At 43.9% G+C, this 21344-nt stretch overlaps 1 pseudogene; it reads right to left on the reverse strand.

The window, feature by feature from the left end:
- Window positions 1-212: 212 nt before the first annotated feature.
- Window positions 213-20755, reverse strand: LOC139634106 (NLR family CARD domain-containing protein 3-like; annotated as a pseudogene).
- Between the last annotated feature and the right edge of the window lie 589 nt (window positions 20756-21344).

Consider the following 21344-nt stretch of genomic DNA (forward strand, 5'->3'; position numbering starts at 1 on the left):
CTCTATCAATAACATGATAAAAAAAGAAAATACCATTTTCTCATTTTATGCTCTTTGGACATGTATCACAATAGCTGACAGGTGCTGATGAGTTTGGACTGAAAGTGAAGGTGTTACATGTCTACATGTTTACCTCTTCCAGAAGGATGTTGCCTGGCAGGAGAAACACATTGAGGCTTTGTTTCTCTGCCGACTGGTTTGGTGGTCGGAAAAGCAAAACTTGGCCACTAATTGCTTTCATGTTGTTCCAAATCCTCCATAAAACATCCAGAGCCCAGACCAGACCAAAGGAAGAGAGATGAGGGACTCTGACAATCACATGAGTGTCTGTGATCTCCACTGGTTTGAGGAGGCTCATTTCATCATCATCAGTGATGTGGATGACAGACAGCAGGCCTTCACAGAGCAGAGCTGTGAAAACACAGAGACATTCAGCATCTGTTTTACTGACGACAGCTTCGTTACAGTGGTACTGATCATTTTATTCTACATCTTGAACACTTAGTCTGGTCACTGAGGAATTAAACAGTTGCTCAGTTTCTGGCAATTCATCAACACAACTGTCAGCATTGGTGGATGTTAAGCCAGTGGGGGATTGTGACCATGCTGCTGCAGGTCAGACTGCTTTCAGTCATTCACACAGGGGGTGAACTGTTGTTCCTGGAGGATCTGACTATTCCAAAAAGGAAAAGAAAGTTTGAAAAATTAATAAAAAAAACATGAAAAAGAATAAAAGATAATGGTGTTTAATATACCCAGGATCTACAGATGATGAATACTAATGAATGTGGTGATGTCCTAGTCTTTCCTCTGACACTATCCTGAGGACCAAATTCCCTCTAGTATCTAGAAATTTGAAATTTGATGGGCAGACTGGCATGAAGGGCACTAAGGAAAAGGAGAAAGACTACTCTGCCCTTTGACCACCACAACTCTGAACCTGGACCAGTGCAGGTGAAATGGACTAATTCCTTGAACAGGTTTTATTTCCATTTTTAGAGATTGTATTTAAATATGCTGATTACTTTGCTGAGCCCTTGTAAGGTATTAAAATGTAATTTCTTTCTAACATTAAATAAATAAAATCACTCTCTCTACAGTTTGCCAAAGAACAAATGTTCAAAACTTCTGTCAAAACACCTTGGAATTTCCTGTTTATTCATGGTCCCAGCAGATTCCAGTGTCTTCTCTCTAGCACCACCATTAGACCACTTGTGTACAAGATAGAGTGGGACTGACCATCGGTCAAATCCTGATGGGGTGTCGCATCGGTGTTCAGAGGAGAGCAGAGCAGAGGTGGTTCAGGTATGTCCTGAACCATCCCTTAGTTATGCTGCTATAGAGCTAGATTGCTGGGGGATTCCCATGATGCATTGGGCTCTCTCTCTCTCTCTCTCTCTCTCTCTCGACTACTTTATGCCATTAACATTGTATTTTTTTTTCTCTCCTGTAGTTTGTGCTTCTCCTCTCTCTCCCTCTCTCTGTCCTCATTCTGTAGGTGTCTCTGTTTCTTGAGCAGTGGTATCCAGATTTACCACTCATTACTATTTACCACTGTTATCTATAATTATTAATACCCCCCCTTCTTTAAACCCAACCACTTGAGACAGATGGCCACCCACCCTGAGCCTGGTTCTGTTGGGGGTTTCTTCCTGTTAAAAGGCAGTATTTCCTGCCCCCCATTGCCAAGTGCTGTTCTTTTTCTCTGTAATAAAGTAAGGTCTTGACCTTACCCTGTAAAGTGCCTTGAGATCATGTATATTATGATTTGGCGCTATACAAAAAAATTGAATTCACTGAATGTTAAAACATTAATATGCTTTAGCAGAACAACAGTGTGTCTTTCCTGACTGACTTCGTCTTCCCTCATCTTCAGTTTGTAACAATCAGCTTAAGTTTAAGCCTAGTTACTAACTGAATTTGAATGTCGCTGTGCCTTTTTAAAAATTTTTTTCGTTAAAACCTGCTTAATGGTTAGTTTGTAAATGCCTTTAAACCCTCTCAACCATAAAAGCATACTGGAGGGAAACCTTAATAAAACCTTAATTTATTATGGACACAAGACAAACAACCAAAAATAAATTCACACAGCAGGAGTTGAGAGCCCTGGGCCTGTGCCATAAGAAAGCAACTCATTAAACCCCATTGATGGTCCCATATTGTCCAAAACAGTCCATTGTCCATCTCCCGTTCAATAAATCCAAAAACAAAAATGGAATTTAATTTAAAGCCTTTTCTACACAAAAGGGATGAATGCCTTTTCCCCAACTCAGTTGTAAATGGTCAAAATTTTCAGAGCTCCACTGTCTACCTCCAGAAGCATTTTTTCTCCCTGTCTTCCCCACCCACCAAAATCTTTCACAATGCCTTTGTTCTCCAAGCTCCACCCCCTTCACCTGGGAGCTATAGGATACCACTTGTGGCCTGGAACAGGAAGTTAGCTTTGGCCTACTCAGTAAAAGCATATATGAGAGGACCAGATTAAAATTTAGAGTTTAACCTTGCAAGGGTTTCTCTAATATTAAACTATTTACTTTATATATCACTTTCCTGTCCCCTAATATTTGTGGCTGGGTCAAGTTACCATTTCTCCACACAGATAATCTTGCTTTGGCGCTTCTCTTTTCCTGCTCTGTCCAGTTCCCTCCGCTCCAGATACGCCAAAGAGAACTTCATGTCTCATCTTGTGACAATTTATCCTCGATGTTCGTGATATAGTAATTTACTACATCGCATGTTGAACAAGCTGCGATACATCGAGTATATTTGATATATGGCCCCCCCCACCCCATGTGTTTTCAGCAGTGACGGTTTAGGTAGCATGATAATGTTTAGCTAACTTACTTTTGAGTTTCATCACTGCTCCACCAAAGCACAATCATTTGCTCACCATCCTTTGTTTCACAGTGTGGGAGGTGGAGCTCAGAGACAGCATCCTCAGGACACTGGATGCTGAACAGCATACCTGCAGCCATGCTACCAGCTGATTGGAGGAGACTCTCATCCCATTGGACAGTCCTGTAGAGCAGCTCCGCCTCCTGAGCCATAACAAACACCAGTCCGGTTGAATTACACTGGAACCCACCTGGACCAGGACACCTGAACCTGTAGGAGACAGAAAGCTGAATAACCACAACAGACCTGAGAGGAAAATGTAACATTGTTCATCAGAGTCCACTTCATGAGCCCTGACAGACTGGAGGACAAAGGAGACAAACAAAGATCTGCAAAGACAAAATACAAAGGCGACGGAGCTGTAGAGGCGACTACAGCTGACTGACAGCTGATCTAGCTATGATACAGCTATGGCTGCAGATGATGGTTCAGACCGTAACACACTGGGCCCTGAAGGAGAGAGAGGGGGACAAGAGCCATCCACGAGACCACCAAACAGTCAGAAAGCACATCAGGAGATTTCTGTGGCTCAGGAGAGGAAAGCTGTGCAGGAAGGAGGAGGCACTTTGATTAGAACAGTATGAAGTGATTTTATTACATCATTACCTGTATGAGACTCATGCAGATTCAGTTTGCACTTCAGGCGTGAAGCTTGATGGAGCCTGTGATTCAGAAAGAAACAACATCAGCTGTTTCACTACAAATAACCAAGTTGCTTTGACTGAAGCAAACACATGTTCTTACACAATCTTCACTGAACTGAAGCACAGTGTACAGGTCAGAGAGAACATGAAGTCTGAGTGGACTGGCAGTGTGACACATGTAGAAGCTGCCACTGTCATTTTTTACATATCACACGCCACAGTGTTTGAAGCAGCAGATTGTGCATATTGAGTCTGTGGAGAAAGGCTACTGACGATTATGACATGAAAGCAGAAAATAATGAACTGAAAACATCTGAAAGGGTAGAAAAGACATCAAGTAGCTGACTTCAACGAACATAGTTCAGTCATTTATCAAAGTATAAATCTGTCTCTCCGTATCTACTGAAGAATATCTGAGAATGTTTCTTGCTCCAACTACAAAGCCATTCATGGTCAGGCACCATCGTACCTTGGAGAGCTTATAGTTCCCTATTTTCCCAATAGGACACTTCGCTCTCTAAATGCAGGTCAACTTGTGGTTCCCAGAGTTTGTAAGAGTAGAATGGGGGGCAGAGCCTTCAGCTATCAGGCTCCTCTCCTGTGGAACCAGCTCCCAGTGTGGGTTCGGGAGGCAGACACCCTCTCTACCTTTAAGATCAGGCTTAAAACTGTCCTGTTTAGTAAAGCTTATAGTTAGGGCTGGCTCAGGTATGTCCTGAACCATCCCTTAGTTATGCTGTTATAGAGCTAGACTGCTGGGGGATTCCCATGATTCACTGGGTGCTCTCTCTCTCTCTCTCTCTCTCTCTCTCTCTCTCTCTCTCTCTCTCTCTCTCTCTCTCTCTGACTTCATGCCATTAACTTTGTATTTTTTCTCTCCTGTAGTTTGTGCTTCTCCTCTCTCTCCCTCTCTCTGTCCTCATTCTGCAGGTCTCTCTGCCTCTGGAGCAGCAGGATCCAGATCCACCACTACTCATCATTACTATTAACCACTGTTACCTGTCATTATTATTGATAACACCATTACCTACACAGCTGTTCCTGGTCTCTCTCTCTCTCTCTTCTCCTCTCTCCTCCCCCCTCCCCCCCTTTTTTCTCCTCCTAAACCCAACCGGTCGAGGCAGACAGCCCCCCACCCTGAGCCCGGTTCTGTTGGAGGTTTCTTCCTGTTAAAAGGGAGTTTTTCCTCCCCCCTGTCGCCAAGTGCTTGCTCTTTGTGGGAACTGTTGGGTTTTTCTCTGTAACAAAGTAAGGTCTTGACCTTATGCTGTAAAGTGCCTTGAGATAATGTATATTATGATTTGGCGCTATACAAATAAAATTGAATTGAATTGAATTGAGGTTACACGTCACAAACTGGCTCAGAAGTATGACGAGATCCACAAATTGCACTCCACTAAAAATTTACACAACAGCTGTTTGAGTTTTCTGAGCCAAAGAGACACTTTACATGTTTCTCTTTCTCCACCTAAATCCTCTGAAGTTTAAAAAGATTTGATATAAGGCTGCAACTGTGTTTATAGATTCTCAGATCTCAGATGGCTACCAGAGGTCACAGACTTTCTAATCAAACTGCCTGTTTTGAAGTAATTACACATATAAGACTATATGACTCCAAAACTGGGAGTGAAACTGTGTTGAAAAAATTACAAATAGATACACACAGAACTCCTTTGGGTATGTAGTTAAAAGCCTGATAACGTACAACACAACTGTCTAGTGCCATAGTGAAACCAGATCTAAACTACTAAGGGGTGAAGAAGTTCCCAGCTACAGGAGATATTTGTTGAATCCTGAATATAACATATGACTTATGTATGTTGAGCCCTTAAATCTGTCTGGAACATCAGGATACAATGGTTTTTCTCTCACCCTCATCAGCTTTGTGCTCGTGTTTGGGTCCAGTTTGACATCAGAGTCAGCTGATTGGAGGAAAAGAGACACAGACCAGACACCAGAAATCAGCATTTCCTGTTCCTCTCTTCATCAGATCTGAGTCAGAGATGCAGTCAGAGAATTGGAGCAGGTCAAAGTCTACTGTCATCACTTTCCTCTCAGATGCTCCTGCTTCTCTATTGACTGTGTATCGACCTGAGTGGGCATTGAGATGAACTGACACAAGGATTCAGTCTGGCTTATTACCAGCCTTGACAGCACAGCTGATATTGTTTTCACTTTGAGAGTCTTTGTGTGTGTGTATGTAGTAGTAACTACTCACTACTCATATCATAATGTAGTACTGATGCAGTAATAACTGCTGAGTACTCATGGGTCTGAATGTCCTCATACTGACACACGTTGCAGCTGCTGTGATGGTCTCTAGTTTAATGCTTGTGGACCTACAGAGACACTTTGGCCTTAAACCTATTTTCTATGTAAACAACACAGATGTTCCCTCTAACACACAGGCCACTGTTCAACTAGAATTACCCACTTGTGTTTGTATGACTCTGCTAACCAACCAAGTTACAGGAAACATGGTCACAGTCTACTTCCTGAAATACAGTGTAGAATAATGACCACAAGTGTTTTTACAGAACATTATGAACTCATAGTGAAGTTGACTTTTGACCTTTTGGATACAAAATGTCATCACTTCATTTTATCCTCATGAACTTTTTAATTAGAGTTTCTTTCATAATTAGTGCAGAAGTCATAAAATTCCCTCAAGGTGGTCTTGAGATACAACATTCAAGAAGCTAAAAACATGTATTATGAGGTCAATGTGACCTTTGACCACCACATTCAAATCAGCTAATCTTTGAGTACTAATGAATGTTTGTACTTAAGTGTTTCTAAGATATCGTGTTCACAAGAACGGACGGACAACCTGAAAACATCATGTCTCTGGTTCTGACTGTCACTGGTGAGGAGGCATAACCGTCACAATCCTGTTGATCCGCATGATGTGTCAACAGCTTTTCTAACCTTTATTTAATGAAGATGGATCCTCTGAGCACAGATCTTCTTCCGCAGCAGGTTGCCCGCTCATTCAGAACATTTAAAAAGCATGAAAATCAATTGATTAAAAGTCACGTGTTGTTTTTTGTTTAAACACAACTTTACAGACAACATGAAAAAATATCAGCTTCATTCTGACCACAGCTGCATGAGCATGACTTTCTTCCACTTTTGGCTGAATGTGTTTTTTGAAGGGAGCTGCTGATCCTACAGTTCTGCTCTCTGCCTCCATAAAGACCCAACAGCTCTCTGACACGTTTCATTTTCATTTCAGACAGAAGCCCATAATAAATTCTGAGTCTCACATTTACTCAGCTGTAGTGAGTGAAATGATGAACATAAACATCTTTACATTAGAAAAGCAGATTTGAAATCAAATGTCAAGCTTTTTAAAGCCTAAACATTTCCCACCATGCCAAGAATAACATCATCACTGATGGAGTACCAGGAGAAAGGAGTGAGTCATGGCAAGTCACAGAATCTGAAGTCAAACAACTGAAGCTGAATATGCATATCAGTGTGCTCAAGTGTAAAGAGTAAGCTGACAGGCCACGGTCCTCTGCCCTGAAGAGAGGGAGAAACTTAAAGGCAGCAGGATGTTCACTGATGATGATGTTACAGGCAGTGAGAGACAAACAAATGGAGCTGTGACCTGAACAAGTAACAGAGGTGGTGGTGGAACCAGAATCAAGTGATGACTTATCTAGAATCGGAGAAGAAGAGTGTCCACTGCTGTTGCTCTCAGCTTTGCAATACAGCAGGTAGCTTGCGAGGGTCTCAACAGGATTTAGGGGTGATTAGGCCATGAAGAAGAAGATAGGTGTTGGCTGACTGAATTGATTGGTTTTAGTCTGCTTAAGTACAATACTAGGGTATCTTTAGAGAGCTGGGACACGTCTGAAGTGCAGGCATGTTGAGAACAAGTTTACAGTGAGGATGGTGTTGAGGATTTCTGGCTGGCTCTTGGTGAAGGAGTTCTTTGAGGAGTGGTATTATCTGAGGGTGGTTTGAGGCCAGGCATGGTTTACCAGTTATGAGTTTGGTGAAGAAATGGATGAACTTTAATGGTATGTGTTTAGATTGCCATCTAAGGCCAAAGGTAATGAAACATGTTGGAGTGATGAGATTGAACAACGGAAGGTTATATTATGCTGGAACGTAATGGAAACCTTTTCAAACTGTCCAGTATGAATAAAGGGTAGAGGGAGTTAGACTGTTGATGACATGGTTCAGGGAGTCATAGATCAGGTGCTGATGCAGGATTTACATGTTGAACATCAGTGCTGAATATGGGGAAACTGGAGTAGGCAAGGCACTGCATGCGGAGCCAGGCTTCTAAACTTCTGAGATGAGAATCAAGAAAGAAAGTCAGTGCTGGAGTTGGAGTGACTGGAAATGTGAGCTGCATGAAGGATATATTGGTGTGACCGAGTGTGAGGTTAGGTGGCACACGAATGGCATGATGGATGGGGAGTTGGTGCAACCTTTGTCAACTATGTCTACTACTGCAAATTGCCTGAGTATATGAGAATGGATTTACAGGACCATTCATGGCCCCATGGAATGGCAGTGGCTATTACAGGGAAGATGTAAGAGAGGGCGGAGAAAGAATTCACATTCTTTTGCCAGCTCCAGGGGCCATTCTTCTGCAAACTATCTCTCATTATAAAACCCTCCCAAACCAGTGGAAGGAGCAGCATTAGTGTACAGATGAATGTCATGAGGATGAGTCGGCTGGTCATCATGGAAAAAAGAAAATCCCATTCTAGCAAGAAGATTGAGCCGTAAACAAAGTTCAGCACGGCTTGAATTGTCTGAAGAGATGGAAGCCAAGAGAGAGGGGGTGAAAGAAGTGATGGGTAGCAGGTAAGAAGTAAAGGCACATGCTTGTGGAATGAAGCATAGGGTAAAGTGTAAAGTTGAGGTAGCCTATGAAGGAGAGAAGTCAGCATTTGATGCTGCATTGAGTAAGGAGGAAATTAGAGATCAGAATCCTGATTTGTTTGAGCTTTCGACCAGGAGTGAAGCCTGAAACAGGTTTGCATAGCGGGTGATTCCTCAAGGGGCATGGATGGGTCCCCTGATTCTCTGCTGACAGTTCAGAGAACACCAAAGTTGGTGTGACCAGGTTGGAAGTGGGTGACTATGGGGTAAGGGAAATTATAAGGAAGTCGTTCAGGAGATGGACAAGGAACGGATGTTATGTTTGTTAAGCAGTGCGGTCACGCAGGACAAGCCTGGCCACCTCTGCAGAAGGAGCAGATGTGGAGAAAGCGGAAATTTCTATCTGGTGTCATTGAGGTCAACACCATAAGTTATGGGGAAGATGATGGGAGAGGTGGATGATGTTGGTTTAGGAGGTAAAGGTGCCGTTGGGGCTGCTTATGCCAAGCTGGGGTAAACAAGCTCTTGTGTAGTTTAGTAGTGTCTCAGTTTGGGTGGGAATTAAGCATGAAGAGACTGGGTGAGAGGGACATCCGCATGAGGAGTAAATAAGAGCTATATGGGGAACTAAAATGTAACAGTAGAGCTCTGTGTTGAGTGTGATATCTATGTAATTACTATTGTTATTGTTTACAGATATTTTTAGGGACTTGGAAGGATGGGAGGCTAAAGAGGTAGCATGATGCAGGGGAGGATTTGCTGTGGACGAAGTGAAGTTGGTGACCACCGGAATGTGTTGCGAGGAAAGACTGGGGTAGAAAGTGAAAGGAACCTGCTGCTTCAGTGGTGTGGAGAAAAGTTTGGAGCTGGCATTCCGATGCTGATGGCTCCTGCTGATACTACCAGCAGGGGCTGTTGGTGCTCAGAGGCAGAGGATTCTGGCATCCTGGTGCCAGGAGCTCTAGCTACTGTGAACTGCTGTGGTTTGAGGAAGGAAGCAGTGGGTATGCTGGTATATCAGTGCCACAAAGTACAGCTACTGTGAGCTGCTGTGGTTTGAGGAAGGAAGCAGCAGGGTCACTGGCATCACGGTGCCATGAGCTCCAGTTACTGTGAGCCGCTGTGGTTCGAGGAAGAAGATGGCAGGGTCAGAAGCTAACTGCTGCATTTGGAGAGGTCTGGCTGCAGTGAGCTGCTGCGGTTCAGGGAGGCAGCGGGGTCGCTGGCAACCTGGTGCCACAAGGTCCAGCTACTGTAAACTGCTGTGGTATGAGGATGGATCGAGTGGGGTCACTGGCATCCTGGTGCCATGAGCTACAGCTACTGTGAGCTGCTGTGGTTTGAGAGAGGAGGTGGCAGGGGGCACTGGCATCCCAGTGCCAGAAGCTCTGGGTGCCATAAAATGCTGCAGTTGGAGGCAGGAGGCAGCAGAGGGCACTGCATCCCAGTGCTGGGAGCCCTGGCTACTGCAAGCTGAGGAAAAGGAGAGAGGCAGCACAGGGCTGGCATCCCAGTGGCAGAAGCCGTGGGTACTCTGAGCTGCTTTGGTTGGAGGAAAGAGGTAGCAGAGAGCACTGGTATCCTGGTGTCATGCTCCTTGTTGGAGCATGGAGACGCAGCGGCCGGCTGCGAGTCGTGTGACCGCTGTTGGGATGATGGCAGGGTGCTGAAGTTATCCACTGAGGCGAAAGAGTAGGAGAAGTGCAGTGACTTGGGTGGATTTTACTCGTGTTGCCTCATCCTCTCTTTGCCGAAGAAGGAGGTGAGCCTTCAAACGTGTCCATTAAATTAATCATCTTCCTTTATGTTCATTCCCTTACATATCTTCTTCCATGTTTTAAGGCCACTGATAAACAATAATGTATCAATAGACAACTATTATGATAAATAATAGTATATCAGTGTCTTTGTGAGTTCCTTCTCCCCCCTGCAGTTTTCAGGACCGTCTCATCTCCCAGGTGAAGAAATGCTCTACAATGCTGCTCTAATGCTGTTTTGTCCAGATTGATTTTCAGGGTATTCCAGTCTCCTCTTAGCGTCTCTCAGATCTTCTGTCAGTGTTTTAAAACCTCCACTGAAATGGTTTCCCCCTACCTCTGTGCCGGCCTCTGCGTTTCAGCCATGCGCTGTAGTTCATGTCTCGGTTGTCCCGTCTCCTTCTTTAGATCAGACAGCTACTGTTTTCTTTAATTCCTAAAGTTCTTTTAACTTCCCTTGAAAATCTTTGTGATTTCTCTCAACATGTCATCGATGTAGGATTCCTCCATGTTGTCTCTTTACTTCAGATGCTCTTGTTTGTGCTTTTACAGTTGCCTCTGTGACTGAAACCAGAACCAAGATTCATTCCTGATCTGAATGAAAGTGGAGTCTCCTTCACCATATCTGGATCAGAAAGTAGTTTGAATAGTTTTAGGTGGAGTTAGGAAGTTTTGGGAGGAGATGACCACTTCTACTGCCTCTACTTCTCTCCCTCACGAACAGAAATAAAACCCTATGTCTCTCCTGCAATTTGGATATTACACTCAGCCATATTGATTTTGATTAGATTTCGATTAATTGTGCAGCTCTACTTTAATGTGAATGCAGTATTTTGTCTACGTTGGGATCCCGTCTGAACGGTGACTGTTTTTCCAGAGAGCTGATTGGCTGCTCATAAAGTCTGATGTGATGCCTTAAATTTATCCTGCTTCAGAGCAGGTTAGCTGTGCAGCATAGATTATTATACTGATCAGCCTGTTACCATGGTGATCTGACACACCACAAAGTGAGCCAGTGTCTGACTGAAAAACCAGTTAACCCCAAACTAAGGTGAGTGACATTCATCTGGCTTCATGAGACAGACTGTTATTATTCCTGATATATTCCTGATTATTGATATCTGATTGGCTAACTGTTCTCTCTGTGTCTCTCTGTCCAATCCTGAAGCCTGTCACTGATCTATGTGGAGGTTTACAGGAAACACTCGACCTTTGCTCTCATACTAACTGTGTTTAGTACAATATTGCTGAGAGCAGCATGGACTGGCTCCACCCCTCTACTGACCTCAGAGTCTCCAGTCTAGAGTTTGGACTCTGCAGAAAACCACACAGACCCTTCACTCCTGGATCCTGCAGGTCCTGATTTCCACTCAGGTCCAGTATTCTCAGATGGGAGGGGTTGGACTTCAGAGCTGAGACCAGAGAAGAACAGCTGATCTCTGACAAACTGCAGCCCCACAACCTGAATAAAGAATCAAAGATGTGAGTTTTTGAGACAAAGCTGCTGCTTGAAAGCGTTCAGTGTTTCATCGTCTGTTCAGAGCTCAAGAAGGTTTAGAAAATAGAAGTTTAGAAAATGAAACTCAAACACCTGAACCAACAGGAAGCAGCTTCAAACAGTCAAATACAAACAGTGACAACAGCTCTCATTAATATTCATGACAACATGCTGCTGCTTCAATAAAGACGTAGTGACCCCACCTCTTCAACTCTGCCAGCTCCACCTGTGGCTCCATCTATACAAACTCATGTTTATTAGAGATTCTGCTAAAGATCCTTAAGTTCTCAAACACAACAAACATGTCAGGCTGAACTCTGGAGACATGAGAACAAATGTATAGAAACACATGTTAAATTCACTGGTTGATGGAACCACAGAGACACAGACACCTGGTGACTGAGGTCAAACATTTAATACAGTCAAACCCACAGTATTGTCCGTACAAACATCACAGACCCTTATAGAAGTGTTGGGACCATCAGTTATTGATTATAGATGAGTTATTGTCTGACATGGCATGTGTTTCTGTTGTTCTTTGAAAATGTCATGAGGTGAAAGTTGAAGAGAAACAGTCACTGGACTAAAACCAGAGAAGAAGAAAACAGACTTTACCATGAAGATCCTCAGTGTGGATCAGTATAATATCAGCCTCATGTCTGCAGCTCAGTGTCAACACAACTTTCACATCACATTCATCTCAGCACAGAAAGAAAACATGGAGTCTGACCTCAGAGTCTCCAGTCTACAGTCTGGACTCTGCAGAAAACCACACAGACCCTTCACTGCTGGATCCTGCAGGTTGTTGAAGCTCAAGTTCAGTTCTCTCAGATGGGAGGGGTTGGACTTCAGAGCTGAGCCCAGAGAAGAACAGCAGCCCCACAACCTGAATAAAGAATAAAAGATGTAGATAAAATGACTGATAAGATCAGATTTGTCCTGATCAATGATCTTTGTCTAAAATGAGTACAGTGACTTTGTCCTTCTGTTATTGTGGATCATCATCATGTCAGCCTTCTACACACATCATCCAAATGTTAGCACAACATTAATACACCTGTTGATGTCAACACAGGTTGATCAGCTACTGCTGACCTCAGAACAGTCTGTATCAGACTGTGTCTCTGTTTAGTGTGTTCCCTCTCTGACACAGCAGACATCAGCAAAGAAATAAAGATGTGAACAAACAGTGATGTCTCAGTAACACTGTTAACAACAAATATTGTGGACCAGCTTCAACGTTTCAAAGTCAGCTGTAAAATGTCATATTTACAGGAGCAAGGAAAGTCCTCTGTTGAAATATTGATTTACCATTCCACATCTTGAAATAAGAACTTGTGTTATTGTTGATTACTTGAGGAGGACGAGTGCTTGGCCTCAGTTTTGATTCTGTGACCTGCAGCAACAACCAGTTCACTTTCAGCTAATGTTCACAGCCTCCTGCTGCCAAACATCTGTAAAGGTTGTTCATAGCTGCTTCCTGAGTCCTTCACCCTCACCAACAAATCAAATCCATCTTGTCTCCTTCTGCCTCCAGTGAGTTCACCTCTGAGCTCTGACTCTCAGTGGCTGCTGGGAGACACCTCAGCACCTGCTGATGTCTCCAGGTGTGTGGGCCTGGAGACAGGCTTGTTTTAGCCCCTGATAGAAGGAGCCACATGAAGCTCCACCTGAACATAGAGGACATGTTGGCTCCTCACCTGTTTATTCACTATGATGTTGGGGAGGTGGGAGCTGCTCATAAATTGCTCCCAGCATCAATCTAATCCTTCCTGCCTCCATGTCCCAGCTGAGTTTCCTCTTGTCTCCACTTTCCCGCCTCAGCCACTGGCCCTGCTTTGATCTGGTTTGTGTTGCAGTCTGAAGGTCTGTGGCTTCCCATGATGCTGCAGTGCTGACATCAACACACAACAACAGCTGCAATATTTGTTGGTTGCAGAGAGCTGCAGCTTTGCTGGTGTTCAGATCAGCAGCAGCAGCAGAAGATCTGTGAGACTGTTGCAGTTTGATTCTCATCAACTTTCTGATTTTAACATCAAACTCTGTCAATTCTCTGCTGCTCTGAATCACAAACACTGTGACTGCTCTCATCCAGGGGCCGAGTGGGACCCTTCATTTTACCTGGAGATCACCAGTCCCAGCTGTTAATAACACACAAAGACAAACAGCAGCTAACACAAGCACAGGGCTGCTGCCCAACAACTAGCAGCTAGCTATACTAGCCACATTTACTATGAGCTGAGCTAGCAGCTAGCTACAACGCCCCTGCTTAGCATTTCAGCTGCCGGCTCTTTACTGGATGTTGAATCTCTCTGTGATTGTGGAACATTTCTCTGCTTCCTCCTCCAGTATTTGTTCTTCTTCATTCTTCTCTGCTCCACCTTTCTCCTTCTCTTTCTGCTGCTGCTTCAAACCAATGTGAACAGTGAACACACACGTTCCCTGATAACACCAACACGTCTCTGATGACTCTGTACCAGCCCCACTTCACAGCTCTTATTGGTCAGCAGCTGACCAATCACAGTTCAATGCACACTGCAGTTGTACCACCTGAGGAGGGGCCGCTCATTTACCCCTAGTGCAAATATAGACTTGGTAGTGTCTGACGTGCTGGGAGAGACAAGAGGCTGCGAGGCTCAGTTCAGGCTGCAGGATGGTGCAGCGAGGTAGACCACTCTTATATAACACAATATTGTTAGTCTACAGAATAATCAGCCCGGCCGTGGCCCCCAAACGGTCCCCCAGGGATTCTCCTGACCCTCCCCATCACCACTCTGCTCCTGGTCTCATCTTCCTTCTTTCTCTTCACTGGCTGATTTTTTAAATCCTCACACAGAAATCCTGAAAATGAACCAACCAATGAAAAACTGAATATAAAACTACAACAGCTCCAGTCAGTGAACTGACCCCAGAGTCTCCAGTCTACAGTTTGCACACAGCTGCTTAACTCCTGAATCTTCCAGGTCATTGAAACTCAGGTCCAGGTGTCTCAGATGGGAGGGGTTGGACTTCAGAGCTGAGGACACAACTTCACAGTGAGTCTCTGAGAGTCCACATTCAGCAAGTCTGTGCTGAGAGAAAATATAAAACGTGTTAGAATAGTTAAAAGTTAAAAGTTGAAATGCATCTGATGAGAAAAGATGCAGGAGATGAAGGAGGGAAAATTATGTTACATTTCTGCTTCCATCATATGTTTGATCCAGAGTCAGAATCTTGTTCAGAATTTTTTTTTTTTATTCTCGTCTGTTTTTAAATTTACTCCAGATTAGAGTTGCTGCTGTAGTCGGTGTTACTGGTGTTACACATAACTTACCCACCATCCTCTTTCATGTTCATAGACATAAAACACATCTGGCTCATTGTGGCATATCAGTGGCAGCAGCCACGTTGATCCATGAACAAACTTTCATTAGTAAAACATTAGTGATCAACACTTAGTGGACTCCACAGTTATAACCTGGAAGTGTCTGCTCCATGCAGCAGCTGAGCAGAGTCCAATCACAGAGCAGCAGAGTCTGATCACTTCATCAGTGTAGAGTTGAGCCACAAGACCATGGAGGAGGGTTTGGTGTTGAGCTTCACTGCTGCATGTTGAGTCAGACATATAATGACCCTCACCCACTCAGGTCTGGTGGGTGATTGTCGTGATTGGTCAGTGACCCAGTCCCCGCACACGCTCTCATACGCACACAGAATGACAGACACACAGAGAGGGAGTTTGATCACAACCCACTGCTGACTCAGCAGTTGAAATAGCCCCTGGCGAATGTGAATGACAGGTGTAGCCTGTGTGTTCACGACAAGATCTTGTCCAAAAAAAGTTTGGTGACCTTTTTTGAATGCCCCACTGCCAAGCAGCCCTGGCCACTAAGGCGATGCTATCGGCTAGCCTACATCATATTAAGAAAACACCCTGCACGTAAATGTTGCATTGGCCCACTAATGATTTTAACTCGACGAGATACATTCTAGCTGGAGAGAAATGCATTTTAACTGAAGAGACGTAGGTTTTACCAGAGGAGATACATTCCAGCAGGAATACAATTCTGAAGAAGACAGAAGTTGGACATTGCAGACCTGAGCTGTTGCAGACGAGGTAAACTGCAGCTGTTTTAATCCGTACTGTCGGTCTCTGAGGGAGAGTTTAGGGGAATGACCGGCAAAGCTGTGTATGTTATTACTTCAAAACAACAAATGTTTGATTGCATGACGTGTATCAAAGGTTTATACCTTAAGTTCACTATCACCTCGCATGCGTTTTACAGACAGGAGCATCACGAATTATATACGAGAATACTGCGAGGAGATGGACGCCCCCTCCACCCAACAACACAGAACATTAACAAATAAATGAGGCATCTAACAATAATTACAAATAAACAAAACAACTGTTTTTATGAACTTAACAGTAACAACTGAAACATCTACATTTTGGTGCTCACAGCATTTACAACACCTCCAGAAAAAAAAAAACACAACTGACCTTTGAGTTTTTCAAAGTAAAACCAAGAATAATGAGAATAAATGAAAACTGTGTTTATCTGGATTTGACTCAACTACTAATCTAATCTACTGATTGATAATTATATTGATCATGTCTGGACTCACCGAGCTTTTCTGCAGTTCCTCACAGCTGGGATCAGTCTCTGTCATCCCTCCACTGATGTGTTGTACTTCTTCAGATCCAACTCATCCAGAACCTCCTCTGACAGCTGCAGCATGTAGGCCAGAGCTGAGCAGTGGATCTCAGAGAGTTTCTTCTCTGATCTGGTCTCTGACTTCAGGAACTCTTGGATCTCCTGATGAACTGAGTGGTCCTTCATCTCCATCAGACAGTGGAAGATGTTGATGCTTCTGTCAGGAGAGATTTTACCACTATTCATCTTCTTCAGGTTCTTGATGGCTCTCTGGATGGTTTCTGGACTGTTCTCTGTCTGACCCAGCAGACCTCCTAAGAGTCTCTGGTTGGACTCCAGAGAGAGGCCATGAAGGAAGCGAACAAACAGGTCCAGGTGACCATTTTTACTTCTGAGGGATTTCTCCATTGCTGCCCTCAGGAAGTCATCCAGGAATAAGTCATTGAAATCATCAGGACATTGGCCATCATCATCCTCTGGGGAAAACAAGTCACTGTCATCACTGTACCTATTGTAATAATGCCAGTCTTCTCCCAGGAAGTCATCCAGAGGTAGATGATCATTTCCAAACATCCCAGAAATGTTCTTAAAAAAGAGGTTGAGTCCCTGTGTTTGTAGTCTGGTCCCAGGAAGTTCTTCAGGACCTCTGTGTTCCTGTTGGTGTAACAGTGGAACATGTAGACTGCAGCCAGAAACTCCTGAATGCTCAGATGAACAAAGCAGTAGACTGTTTTCTGGAAGATCACACTCTCTCTTTTGAAGATCTCAGTAAAGAGTCCTGAGTACACCGAGGCCTCTGTGACATCCAGACCACACTGCTCCAGGTCTTCTTGGTAGAACATGATGTTTCCTTTCTCCAGATGTTCAAACGCCAGCCTCCCCAGCTTCAGAAGAACTTCCCTGTCAGCCTCCATCAGCTCCTGTGGACTCGTCTCATGTCCCTCATCATACTTGAGCTTCTTCCTCTTTGTCTGAACCAGCAGGAAGTGTGAGAACAGGTCAGTCAGGGTCTGGGGCAGCTCTCCTCTCTGCTCTGTAGTCAACATGTGCTCCAGAACTGTAGCAGTGATCCAGCAGAAGACTGGGACTTGACACATGATGTGGAGGCTCCTGGACTTCTTGATGTGTGAGATGATTCTGTTGGACAGTTCTTCATCACTGGATCTCCTCCTGAAGTACTCCTCCTTCTGGGCGTCAGTGAAGCCTCGTACCTCTGTTACCCTGTCAACACATGTAGGAGGGATCTGATTGGCTGCTGCAGGTCTGGAAGTGATCCAGACCAGAGCCGAGGGAAGCAGGTTCCCCTGGATGAGGTTTGTCAGCAGCAGGTTGACTGATGACGTCTGTGTGACATCAGACACAACCTCCCTGTTGTTGAAATCCAGCGAAAGTCTGCTTTCATCCAGGCCGTCCAAGATGAACACAACTTTACAGACAGCGAGCTGCTCTGCTGTGACCTTCTGTAATGTTGGATGGAAAACATGGAGCAGCCTGAGAAGACTGTACTGCTGCTCTCTGATCAGGTTCAGCTCCCTGAACGAAAGCAGAACCAGCAGACTGACATCTTGGTTCTCCAAGCCCTCTGCCCAGTCCAGACTGAACTTCTGCACTGAGAAGGTTTTTCCAACTCCAGCGACGCCGTTGGTCAGAACCACTCTGATGTGTCTCTGTTGGTCAGGTAATGCTTTAAAGATGTTGTGGCACTTGATTGGAGCGTCATGGAGGGTCTTCTTCTTGGAATCTGTCTCCAGCTGCCTCACCTCATGTTGGGTATTAACCTCTTCACTCTGTCCCTCTGTGTTGTAGAGCTCAGTGTAGATCCTGTTGAGGAGGGTTCCACTTCCTGTTCCATCAGTTCCTTCAGTCACACGTTCACATCTGCTCCTCAGACTGATCTTATGTTGATCTAAAACCTCCTGCAGACCACTATCCTCTCCTTTCCATTTGTTTTTTCCCCATTCCTCCTCCTTTTTAAATGGCGCCGCAGATGGCTGCCTCGGTGTTTTGGTGCGCTTTGCACCATTCACTAGAACAAATTCCTTGTACGTGAAAACATACTTGGCAATAAACCTGATTCTGATTCTGATTCTGATTCTGACAATGTCAGACTGAAGACAGAGAATCTGAGAATCTGGTGATTATTTTAATCAGCTACAGAAAAACTAAAGAGCAGCAAAGAAAGGCTTTACAATGTTGTGGTTTTTCGAATCATCTGAAATGTCAGTGCTGTGTGATAGAACAACTGACACTGGAGAAAACAACAGGTTCTGGTTTCAGAAATGAAGACATCAGCAGACAGATCTTCATTCTCACATTGTACAGTGCTGCTCTGACTGGCTGTCTGCAGTCCAGGTCTGGTTCTGGGTCTTTGTCCACACTGGGGACAGGAGGGGTCTCCTGAAGACCCAGACTGGTCCCAGTATGAGGTGAAGCACTGTCTGCAGAACCAGTGTCCACAGCTGGTAGAGACTGGATCCTTCAGGACGTCCTGACACAGAGCACAGCAGGACAGCTGCTCCTCCACAGAGACACCACTCCTCTTCCTCCCTCTGTGAAGACATTTCTTCATCACTAACATGTCACAGTCACAGCTCTGAATCACTGTTCTGAATGGCTGCCCACCTCAAGAGGGCAGGATTTTAATAACAGAGCCAGCCTGAGGGCAGACACCAGAAGAGAAGAGAGAAAGAAAGTAGTGGAAGATGAGAGGAGAGTGCTGAGCTGAATGAAAACCTGGTCCTGAAGTGGTCTGTTTCTGTCTGTGTTTATTTGTGAACCTATATGAACTAAAGCAAAAGCTGAGCTAAGGTCTCAACTGGTGACACGTGAAAAACTGCTTGTCCCATGTGATGACACTGGATTTATTTCCTGATTACTCATAGTGATGGGTTCTTGTAAAGGTCTCCTCTGTTCTCCCAGGCTCTCAAACTGTTACTGAGTCATTTAGTCCACTTATTTATCAGATTAATTCACATGTGGATGATGTTGAGGCTGTGTGGTCCCTATATAGAGCTGCATTTCCTCCTCCTTGAGGTCAAATTAAATTTTGATGACAAATGAAGACAAACAGTCTGTTAATATCAGTCTATTCAATTATTATTAGTCTCATGTTGTTGTAGATGAGACTACAACACTACTACAAATATATTTTTAGAAAAAATATATAAAAATGATTAAGAAGATGTGACTCTTTCATGTGTTTGATCTGAGTCCTATCAGCTCTTTGTCATGTTGCTCTTTAACTAATGAACTGATCAAATGACTGATCTTGTTCAGTCTAATAAAGCAGTGTTGGAGCTATAATCCAGTGGGAGGAGACTGAACCTGACAACAGAAGCTTTCAGCAGCTCTACCTGAGCTCTGAATAAATGTTGTGTTGACTCTTCTGGTTCACTATGTGTAGAAGATCAGACAGTCAGAGACAACAGTAAACGTTGGTCTCTCTGTTTAAATTCATCATTGTGCTCTTTCAACTATCTGGTTCTCATCAACATGTTTACTGACTTTTCAAAATAAAAATGTCTGTGTATCTGCTGCTTTAATTTATTTTACAGTGACTTCAGCTTAAAGGCTCATGAATCATTAAAGTGTCACCTCCAACATGGAGACACTGTTTCTTCTCTGTCCTTCTGCTCACTGACAGCTCTACAGACAGGTGGAGCACACACAGGTGTTGATATGAAATCAGCTGATTGTGGCTGTGTCTGAATCCATCTATGGAAACTTTGGAGGAGGCGATCAGGCTTGTGTTTACACTAACAGGTCGATGAAACAGTAACATGAGAATGCTGTGCTTCATATATCTGATTAACTGTGTGTGTGTGTGTGTGTGTGTGTGTGTGAACACACTAAACACTGTTACAGAGACAGTTTGGAAGTTCACAGGTTTGTAGCAGGTCTCTTACTGTGTGTCTGAGGGTCCAGGTTTAGGACTGTAGTCTGGAGGATCAAGGTCTTTCTTCACAGATCCTGGAGACTCTGCTGTGCCCTCATCTTCCTCCACACAATCACTCATCTTCAGGACAGTCTGAGAGAGAAACCAGTAACACTGACCGTGAGACACACACACAGACACACACACACACAAAAATGAGGACGAACAAGATATTCAAGAGACACACCCACAAATACCAAGGAAACGCACACACACACACACATTAACAGAAGAGACAAAATACAAAGGCACACCGAGTGTGCGAACAGAGTTTCACTGTGACTCCTCTTCCCTCCACAGTCCACAGGAACAAACTCAAAGACTCAGAGACTAATAATAATGTTGTGTTAACACTCACCTGCGTCAGCCTCAGGTTCCCTCCTTCTGCTGAATGAAGTGAGTCTGAACGCATTGAACGCTTTCAGTTCACAATGAATTGTTGTGAAGAGCAGGTCTGGAGGAGGAGCTGCCTCAGGAGGAGCAGGAAGGAGGAGGGGCCTAGACCCATCAGGGGTTATATAAGAGGTTTCATCTCCCTTAATGTCAGTGTTTGCTGCTATCCACAGAAATATTACTATTAGCCCCATCATTTGAATTCTGTAGAGCGTTTGTTGTACTTCTAACAATATTTCATTCATTGCTCCTCCCCTTTGCATTTACAGAAAATCATATGACTGAAGCTTTGGTGGAAAAGTCAAACTAATCTCCTTTCTAACCATTGCTCCTCGATGGGAAATGTCATGAGGTCAAGGAAAGATGTGAAGGAGAGGTAATAAGGACTTAGGAAAAGAATCTGACTGCACTCACTCTAGGATTTTTAAAATAACCTTTATTTATAAAACTTGGATGATAAATCCTCCTTTTAGGGCTGTACACAGATGTTTTGTGGGCTGGTGCCGAAGCAAAATTAAAAAAAAAAAAAGGGGGCAACCCTTTCACAATAATTAGATAAATGATTAATAAATAATAAATTAACTAAAGTTACTTACATATTTATTAATTTCAATAAAGCTGCATGTATGCAGATGTTTAATACTCAGCAGATTTCAACAAATTATCACAAGAACAGGCAACGACACAGAAAACAATGCCACACTGTGCTTTAGGGTATTTTCACAGCGTTTGTTTTTTCGT

This window comes from Trachinotus anak, unplaced genomic scaffold (assembly GCF_046630095.1).
Source record: "Trachinotus anak isolate AG129_WGS33_773 ecotype Australia unplaced genomic scaffold, CSIRO_AGI_Tana_v1 ptg000016l, whole genome shotgun sequence".
Lineage (NCBI taxonomy): Eukaryota > Metazoa > Chordata > Actinopteri > Carangiformes > Carangidae > Trachinotus > Trachinotus anak.